The sequence below is a fragment of the Lepidochelys olivacea genome (assembly GCF_965140295.1).
Source record: "Lepidochelys olivacea isolate rLepOli2 genome assembly, chromosome: 9".
Classification (NCBI taxonomy): Eukaryota; Metazoa; Chordata; order Testudines; family Cheloniidae; genus Lepidochelys; species Lepidochelys olivacea.
In genome coordinates this window covers 63182086-63192143 of record NC_140419.1, presented here as the reverse complement: position 1 = coordinate 63192143, position 10058 = coordinate 63182086, and positions in this window count along the sequence as shown.

Genomic DNA, 10058 nt, shown 5'->3' with positions numbered 1-10058 from the left:
TAGACAGGCTTTTCTCTCCCACTGTGAACTATAGCCAGGAGTGTTTTCTTAATAGGAACCATTTTTATGTCCAGAAATTATATCCTACCTTCTCTGATGTTCAGATGAACTGAAATGCATACAGCAGACAGAGAATCGAGAACCAGATTTGCTAGGCAAGTTTTGGAGCAAACTTTAATCTTTACAATTGACTTTGACCCTCTCTTCACTCATGCACATAGGCTCCACATCGTCTGATGAGAACAGATGCTGGATGCCAAAGGCCGTTGTGAGAAGAAAGTGTGAATGGTGTGTCCATTATAATGAAGTCAGGCCCAGAGAGACTTATCTTTACCTAGTAGGTAGCTCACCCTTGGTTATCACTCTGCACGTCTTTACTGATTCTCACATTGGGTCATCAGGCAGGTTTGAACATCAGGCCTTGAAGGTTAAAGCATGAACCTCTATGATTTGAGTTTAAGATTAGCCAAAGGCTGTAGTAGACTCTTATCTTCTTAAGTGGAGTGGCCACTAGAGGTGGATAAAGATTCACACACTGCCAGTGCAGGTTACACATTCATATCAAAACTGCTCACACCACACAACAAGACAACGGGACAGCCGGCGTTTGGTGCCCTTGATAAGGTCTGGTATCCCATAGGACGAAACCCAACACACAGGCTAGTCTACACTAGAAAAGGTCTCTTGCTGTAGTTATACTGGGAACCCCTCCTAGTGTAGGTACAACTTACGCTAGCACAGGAGTGCTTTTGCTCATAGGCCGTGGAGCTGGGGGTCCGGCCAGACCATGACCTGACCAAATCCAGGGGGCACTGTGACCCCGTGTGCCAGGTCTCAATGCCACCCACTCAAATTTGGAGGGGGTGGATATAGAGGCACATGGGCTAGGGGGCAGAAGGGGGCAGGCTGCAGGTGGGGGGTGGCAAATCTAGCCCCCCTTTCAATGGTGCTCTACAGCCCCTGCTTTTTCTGGTATAACTGCCAGAAGATCCCCAGACACCATAAGCTATACTGGCAAAAGGACTTACGTCAGTATTACTATCTATGGATATTACCTCACCCGTCTTGTCTCTGATATCCTGGGACTGACAGCTACCACGCTACTGCATGCGCTCCTATGTGACATTACTATACCAGCAACAGTTTTAAGCGTAGATCTAGCCTCACTGTGCATGGATGGAAAGGCCCCTATTAACTATGAGCAGACATCAGCACCATGGAGAGTACAAAAGCCACAGACCAGGGTCAGGTATCAGAGTAGCAGCCGTGTTAGTCTGTATTCGCAAAAAGAAAAGGAGTACTTGTGGCACCTTAGAGACTAACCAATTTATTTGAGCATAAGCTTTCGTGAGCTACAGCTCACTTCATCGGATGCATAAAAGTGGAAAACGCAGTGAGGATATTTTTATACACACAGACCATGAAAAAATGGGTGTTTATCACTTCAAAAGGTTTTCTCTCCCCCCACCCCACTCTCCTGCTGGTAATAGCTCATCTAAAGTGATCACTCTCCTTACAATGTGTATGATAATCAAGGTTGGCCATTTCCAGCACAAATCCAGGTTTTCTCTCCCCCACCCCACTCTCCTGCTGGTAGTAGAGTATCTAAAGTGATCAGTCTCCTTACAATGTGTATGATAATCAAGGTGGGCCATTTCTAGCATAAATCCAGGGTTTAACAAGAACGTCTGAGGAAGGGGGTGGGGGGTGTAGGAAAAAACAAGGGGAAATAGGTTACCTTGCATAATGACTTAGCCACTCCCAGTCTCTATTCAAGCCTAAGTTAATTGTATCCAATTTGCAAATGAATCCCAATTCAGCAGTTTCTCGCTGGAGTCTGGTTTTGAAGTTTTTTTGTTGTAATATCGCAACTTTCATGTCTGTAATCGCGTGACCAGAGAGATTGAAGTGTTCTCCGACTGGTTTATGAATGTTATAATTCTTGACATCTGATTTGTGTCCATTTATTCTTTTACGTAGAGACTGTACAGTTTGACCAATGCCCCTCTGCCATGTACATTGGTCAAACTGGACAGTCTCTACATAAAAGAATAAATGGACACAAATCAGATGTCAAGAATTATAACATTCATAAACCAGTCGGAGAACACTTCAATCTCTCTGGTCACGTGATTACAGACATGACAGTTGCGATATTACAACAGAAAAACTTCAAATCCAGACTTGAGTGAGAGACTGCTGAACTGGAATTCATTTGCAAATTGGATACAATTAACTTAGGCTTGAATAGAGACTGGGAGTGGCTAAGTCATTATGCAAGGTAACCTATTTCCCCTTGTTATTTCCTACACCTCCCGCCCCCTTCCTCAGACGTTCTTGTTAAACCCTGGATTTATGCTGGAAATGGCCAACCTTGATTATCATACACATTGTAAGGAGAGTGATCACTTTAGATAAGCTACTACAAGCAGGAGAGTGGGGTGGGGGGAGAGAAAACCTTTTGAAGTGATAAACACCCATTTTTTCATGGTCTGTGTGTATAAAAATATCCTCACTGCATTTTCCACTTTTATGCATCCGATGAAGTGAGCTGTAGCTCACGAAAGCTTATGCTCAAATAAGTTGGTTAGTCTCTAAGGTGCCACAAGTACTCCTTTTCATGGTCAGGTAGCTCATCTTTCCATTACATTAACCAGTTTCAATAGCATGTAGCAGTGCTTCCCAGACTTCTGAAAATGGAGCTCTTCCCAACCTCACCTGGAAAATGAAGCCATTTACACCTCCTCCCCCCTACCCGCACCACCATGTGTTGTTAAAGGCCTAAACATCTTAATAGATACATTTTCTGTCCCCTCACTTTGAGAAATACCTGTGTACATCTTCATAATAAACTTAATCTTCTTTCTTACCTCTGTTGATGAACAGTGAGATATCTTAGGTATCAACACTGTTAACTATCATCATTGGCATCTGAGTTAGCATCCATTGACGTAAAGTGGGGCAGCTCACACCTCAGAGCTGTTGTTTCAAGCTCTTTGCAAACCCAGGTTTGTGTCTCTAATTGGTTACACTCAGGTCACATTTTCAAGATTTTCTTTCCCACCATGACTAGAGTTGGCTTTAATTCTTTTTTAAAAGTTGAGACTGGAGGACAACTGAGAGGCCTGTCTGTACCCACTCAGCTAGTCCTCCACCACCCACAAGTGGGGACACTCCCCACTTGGGGAAATGGAGGATAAATAGCATCTCACCCTTACATTCCAGTGCCTTTTTTGCCAGTGTCATGTATCCTTTTTGATGTGATGAGAGCTGGGTTTTGGAAGGGAGTATAAATTTCATCATCAGAGGTGAATCCTCTCCAACAAAACAAGTTTGGGATTTGTCACTGTGATTGTTTGAGTGTTATTGCAGATTTCCCAAAATTCAATGGGATTATGCAGGATGTGACTCAGCAAAGAAATGTTTTATGGCCTCAGACCTATTTACCATTTCATGTAAAGCAGTTAATTAACCTAATGCATCTACGCTACACATACAGCACAGATCCTTAAGGGGGCGCTGCGTATCAGCCATTATAAACAACATGGATTGAAATATATAGAAGAGAGTATTACAACAGGTCGTAAATACCAATACAATGGGAACTTAAGTATCCAGTAATGTCCATATTGGCCAGTAGAAGTGACCCTGCTATCTCTCCTCCTTTGTGCTACTTAAAGTGCAATTTATTTACACCAACGCTGTCAAGCCAGGGTTGAATACTACTCCAGTCATGCATCCGGTAAGAAAATACCTAATCTGACCCTCCAGCAAGGTAACCTACTCAGTTTTCCTACAGTTGTGTGAGGACAAGGAATCCTGAGTCAATGGTACTAGGATAGCAAATAGACGATTAGCTAGATTTAGTATAGGCTGGTTTTGTGGTTAAGGTGCTGGATGGGGACTCAGGAGAACTGGGGTCCATTCCCAGCTCTGCCACACGCTCCCCTTGGGCAGCCATGTAATCTCTCTGGGCCTCGCTTCCCCCATCTGAAAGATAGGAATAATATTTCCTCACCTCACAGAAGCATTGTAAGGATAAAGCCCCAAATACTGAGGCAGTGCTCAGAGCCTGCAGTGATGATGACCGTGTCAGATGCTTACACTAGTAGTTTTTCCAAGTCATCCCATACTAGCCAGTGAGACATCCAGGAAAGAGCCCTCCTGAGCACCTGAACTACCTTTCCCTCCCACCTCCCAGTTACAGGGCACAATCTCTGATGGGATTATTAATATCTATCTCAGTCACCATTGTGCAATTTTGGTGCAGGGCTTTGTGGCAGGGTTCATCTTTGTGATGCCCCCTGGTGGCCCAACATGGCATTACTCACCCTGCCAAAAGCTCTCTCAGAAGGTCAGTCACCATCTCTCACAGGGTCCAGGCTTGTGGAGCCTCAGCCTTGCAGCTAAGACACTGTGTTCAGTTCCACCCGTTCTGGGGTGTCAAAGACCCCAAACAAGGGAAAACAGGGTGTGACAGTTATCTGACAAAATACAACCATGTGGATCATTGTTGCCATCACTGTTATAAAATTGCAACAACTCTTATACATAGTATGTCAAGTAAGGTGTATATGGAAAGGATACGATTTACTGACTGTGATTATGCTATTTGTAAGCATGTATCATTTTTGTATCTGAAGTTATAAATATTAACTATATACCTGTATTTCAAATGTTTGGTCACGTGAGAACACCAACAAGGTATTTATCCAGGACATTGTGAAGGAACTATTCAAATTGAGTGACCTATCAAAGAACACTTACCTCACAATGGACCACAGGAGACGCCTATCTACGCTTAATGGACTTTCCTGTGGTGGCCTCTGCTATGACGCAAAATCATGCACGGACATGTGACTTGCCCACGCGACCCCAAACACCAACTTGTAACCTGTAATTTTCCATAGTGAGAACAATGGGATTCCCTTCACTTGGCAGAAGCTATAAAAGGCCCTGGAAACACCTCCATTTTGCCTCTTTCCTGCTCAAACCTCTGGACTATGAATTTATACTAACAGGAGCATTCTAACCAATGGACTGAGGACATTTCAATGATTTGGAAGCAGCCAGAGACTTAACAAACCAGCAGTTTATTCAATCACTGCTACAAGCCTGATCCAAGAACTTTGCATTTATTGTATGTATTTGATTCCTTTAACCAATTTTAACTCGCAACATTCTTTCTATAAATAAACCTTTAGATTTTAGATACTAAAGGATTTGCAACAGCGTGATTATTGGGTAAGATCTGAGTTATATATTGAGCTGGGAATGTGGCTGGTCCTTTGGGATCAGAAGAACACTTTTGTTTGATGAACTTGGTTTTAAATAACCAATCATTAAGTTTAGAGTCTCTGGTGGTGATACAAGGACTGGAATTCCAAAGGAGACTGCTTTTCTGACTTTTTGTTAACCAGTGTGGTGAAACAGAAAAGTTTACTTTTGTTGCTGGTTTGGTATATTCTGTGGGAGAATAACCACCAGTTTTGGGGTGTGTTTGCCCTATTTCTCAGGAGTTTGTCCTGAATTTGGTATTCTCAGTTGTGACCCGCAGAGGCACAGGGAACTCAAGCAGGGGGTGTGAGGGGGCACCCATCCAGCAAGTCTTCAGCAAAACCCTGCCTTTCACTTTAGGGCCTGTGTCACAGGTTCACTCACTGCTAGCAGTGCCTCCTGCTGGCCATCCTGGGAATGAGCTCTGCCAGGCATTGCTCTCCCCCTCCAGTGTGGTCACACTCCGTACTGTCTCAGCATGCAGCCCCTCTCACTTCAGGGACTGCAGTCTCATCTTCGTGGCTTGGCCCTCCAGCCAGGTAGCTAAGGTCCTCCCCTTCCAGGGAATTCAAAGTCCTTCCAGACCCACTGTCTGTCTGGCATCTCCAATCCCCTTGCCACTTTCCAATGGCTGGTAAAGGAACATAAGCCCGCCCTGTACTCTGGGTTCCAGCCTAGAGACCCTCAGCTCAGCAGTTCTGGACTCCTCCCTCTGCCCTCACTGCTCCTTCCCTGGACTGCTTCTACACTCTGATTCCCCTTATTTTTTGGGGTGTACCAGCTCCAAGAACCCTCTTCCCAGGGAGAGACTGCTGCCTGCCTTCTTGCAGCTTTTCCCAGCTCCCCCAACCTGTAGCCAGCTTCCTGGATTTATATGCCCTGCCTGTTCCTGCACAAGTGAGCTGTAGCTCCCAAAAGCTTATGCTCAAATAAATTTGTTAGTCTCTAAGGTGCCACAGTACTTCTTTTCTTTTTGCAGATACAGACTAACACAGCTGCTACTCTGAAATCTCTCTAATTAGCCACTTCCAGCAAAAGCTCCCCTGTTTGCAGCCTAATTAGCTGATTGGGCCCACCTGGCCCAATTCTGCTCTTGCAGGGCTAGTGTGGGGATCTCATCCCATCACAGCCTGTCTTCAAATACCCTATCCCCAGGGAGGCTTGCCTTGCTGGCATGCAGACTCAGTTCCTGGCTAGCAACCAGGCTTCTCTGCATCTGCTCTCCTTCCTGGTTAGCTCTCAACTTGTTAGGCTCTCTCCTTTTAACTCCCCTCTCCACACCTGACACTGGAGGTATAGCTGGGTGGGGTGACTGGGCCCAGACTCCCTCATTACCCTTCTTCTGGCCAGTGTGGGGTTTGTACATCCCATCACACCTGCTTATGCCAGTATAGCTTATTCCCCTCTTTATACCAATATAACTGTCTCCATACTACAGGTTGGACCCATTTAACAATATTGGTTTAAAAAACAAACAAACCTCTTAGTGAGCTATTTAAACCACACAAACAGTGTACAGACCAGGCCTTAGTCACAGAGATTTTAGTTGTGTTCAAGTTCTTTTTATGTCTTCAGTGTTCTCTGTATACGAGGTGCCCTAATGCCTTTGGTTAGCCTACACTTAGAGAAGTTAGGCAAAAACACAACACTCTAGCTGGAAGGTTGCAATGTAAGACAACTTTATTTCTTCCAGTCCAGAAAGATGCCACACAAGAACCAAAACCAGAGAGAGAGAAAGCAGGCTGCTCCCTAAAATAGAAAGGCATAGCTCACCCCATCCCACTTGAGGCTGGCTGGCTGGCTGCAGACTGAAAATCCAGATTTCACACTTCCCTACAGAGCCCTCTGCTTGAAAGCAGAACCAGGAAACCCCCTGAGAATTAAAGTGAGTTGAGAATTCTAAATCATCCACACTGCTATTTTTAGCCATGCTAGCTCAATTAAAGCCAACATGGATTTGCCAGTCCAAGCTGCAATCACTCCTCTGATAGCAGGTAAATCATACCCTTTGATTTCACTAATCAGCATTTTCTCTGAATTTTTCCACAGACAATGGTGCTGCTCATATGTCACTGTGGGGGCTTTTGTTTGTCTTGCATCATGGCTCATACTGCGAGACACCTCCAGAGGCAGGAAGTAGATGTGTCATTTCCCCTCCCTCCACGTACCCCCCTTGCCACTCTCCTCTGTCACCCAACACAGAGTCCACGCAGTCCTGAGCGGGAGGAAGGAAGGTTAGTGTTTGTAAAAGTTTATTTCGTCTTCACTCAGAATATGGGCAGAATAAGAAAAGCTGTGTTAAGCGATGAGTGTGTCCATCCTCCCAGCACATTGGATCTAAGTCCCCTGGAAGGCTCTGCTACTGCACCGTGATTAGAAAACAATCACTTAGGATGCTTATTTCTTTTCTTTTAGGAGCAGGGATTTGGTAGTTTGTAAGCTCTAGTGGGGGTCTATCCATTCAAAGTAGACCTCTCGTTGGCTTCAGTAAGAGTTTTGCTTGAAGACTAATAGGTGGGGAGGGCTCTGTGTTGTACTCCCTATGGTACCCAATTCTGGTTTTTCTCAGCCTTTTGCCAGGGACTCAGGTTCATTTTAGTATTTTCACTCTTACCTTTTGTTTCCTTTATTCCGACTCTCTGCCTCACATCATATTATCTTCTTCCACTCCTGCCTGTCTTGAGCACTGCATTATTTTTAAACTGCTTTTGAAATACATCTGCTTATCGGGCTAACATTTCACTTTGCCTCCAAGGCTGAACGGTCCTCTTCCATATGCCTCCTGCATGCAGATCATTTCTAACGAAGGCTCCGATCCTGTATTAAGAAGCATTTGTGTGGACCCTTGCACCTCTACTTCCTATTGAAGTAAACTGGACTCTGTCCGGTTGCAAAGGTCCATGTTAATTGAGCCCAATGCAGAATCAGGGCCAAAAGTAGGGTTCTATCCTACGACACTTAGGTTATGAATTCCAAAGTGAATTAAGCTAAACAAAATGAAGGTCACTTTAATTCTGAATAAGAGCAATCACACAGCAATTTCACTAATCCACACCTTTAGTTAATTCAAATTCATTTTCCTGAATGTCCTTGGATAGCCAAGCCCTTAGACACATGACTGCTTAGGTGAGTAAAGATTACTCATGTTGGTAAAGTTTTTAGGTCCAGCCTTTATAGAGGAATTTCTCTGTCTGAATTATTGTGTTCCATGCTACAGTATGTGCCATATGTTATAGTGATCTCTTTCTTCATGGAGACAGGTGTATACTGATTAATAAAGAAAGGGGAACAGCCATGTCTCTAAAGGTTATCTTTCTATAAGGCTGTTAACCTCTGTTTCTCTAATCTGCTTCCCCCTCTTTTTAACAGAAAATGTGACATTACACTTAGCTGACACTTTGATATTGATTGTTTTCAAGATGGAAAGGCTGAGTTCATTGGGGCTTATTTTTCCTTCTGATTTGTTAACCCTTTATGGGCTCAATCCTGCCTGAATGAGGACTGTAGGATCGGGCCATGAAAGTCTGTGGTGTGCTGCTTTGATCTTTAGTGGTTGTAATGGCCAGGAAGCTGAATTCTGGAAAGCTGGTTTCTGGCATTTTTGTTCTAGATCATGTGTGTTCTAAAACGAAGAACTGAAAGACAGAAGTGGAGCTGCCCCAGTCCTTTGCAACCCCAACTTCCCCTCCACACACTGAGTTAATGGGGGAAATTCTTTAATTAGAGCTGATACATACTGTCAGGCTGCCTATGGTGGCTCACAGGCATGAGCACCAACCTCCAGGCAGACTATCAAGAAGCAGGGCAAAAAACCCAAACTGGGTGTGAGTTCTATAAATAGATTTCACCAACCACATATCAAGTGTGAACTCCTAAAGCACAATAGCAGCCTTACCACGGAGTCACAGACAGTCCCCTTTAGCACTCTATCTGGCCACAAGCCTGCCTGTGTGATAGATGATGCTGTACACCCATAGTTCTCAAACTGTAGGTCACAACCTCATTTTAATAGGGTCACAAGGGCTGGCTTAGACTTGCTGGGGGTCAGAGCTGAAGCCAAAGCCTGAGCCCCACTGCCTGAGGGTTTCAGCCCTGGGCGTTGGGACTCAGGTTACAGGCCTCCTGCCGGGGGCTGAAGCCCTTGGGCTTCAGGTTTGCCCACCCCACCCCCAGGCAGTAGGGCTAGGGTGGTCTTAGGTCCCCCCTCCTGGGGTCATTAAGTAATTTTTATTGTTAGAAAGGGGTCGCAGTGCAATGAAGTGTGATGAGCCAGAGGGAGATGCTGGCAGCTTCCTGGGAGTTGCACAGAGCCAACTGGATTTTTAACGGCCCAGCCAGCGGTGCTGACCGAAGCCACCAGGATCCCTTTTCGACCAGTCATTCTGGTTGAAAACCAGATTCCTGGTAATCCTAGTCCCCTCTTTGTAGGTCTGGGAGAAGCAATTGCGAAGTTCTTTGTCCGCTGATGTTCCACAATGGCTTCTCTGGTGTCTGTAGTTCTGTTTTTTCTGCGCAGGGGCCGATATTTCTTGGCAAGCTAGCATTTCACACTTGGTAACACGTCTCTGACTGTAGGGTTTTACAGTTTAAGCAAATCCATCTATAGTTACGAAGCAAACACTTACATATTACCTTAAAGTATACACACAAGTAAGATTAATATATGCAACATCCTACAAGCATTTCATAAAGTCTAAACATTAAACACAGTCTTATAATAATTCTAATATCTATTTTAACAATGCTAACACCAAGGCGAGCCAGACTGGTTTCCAGCTATG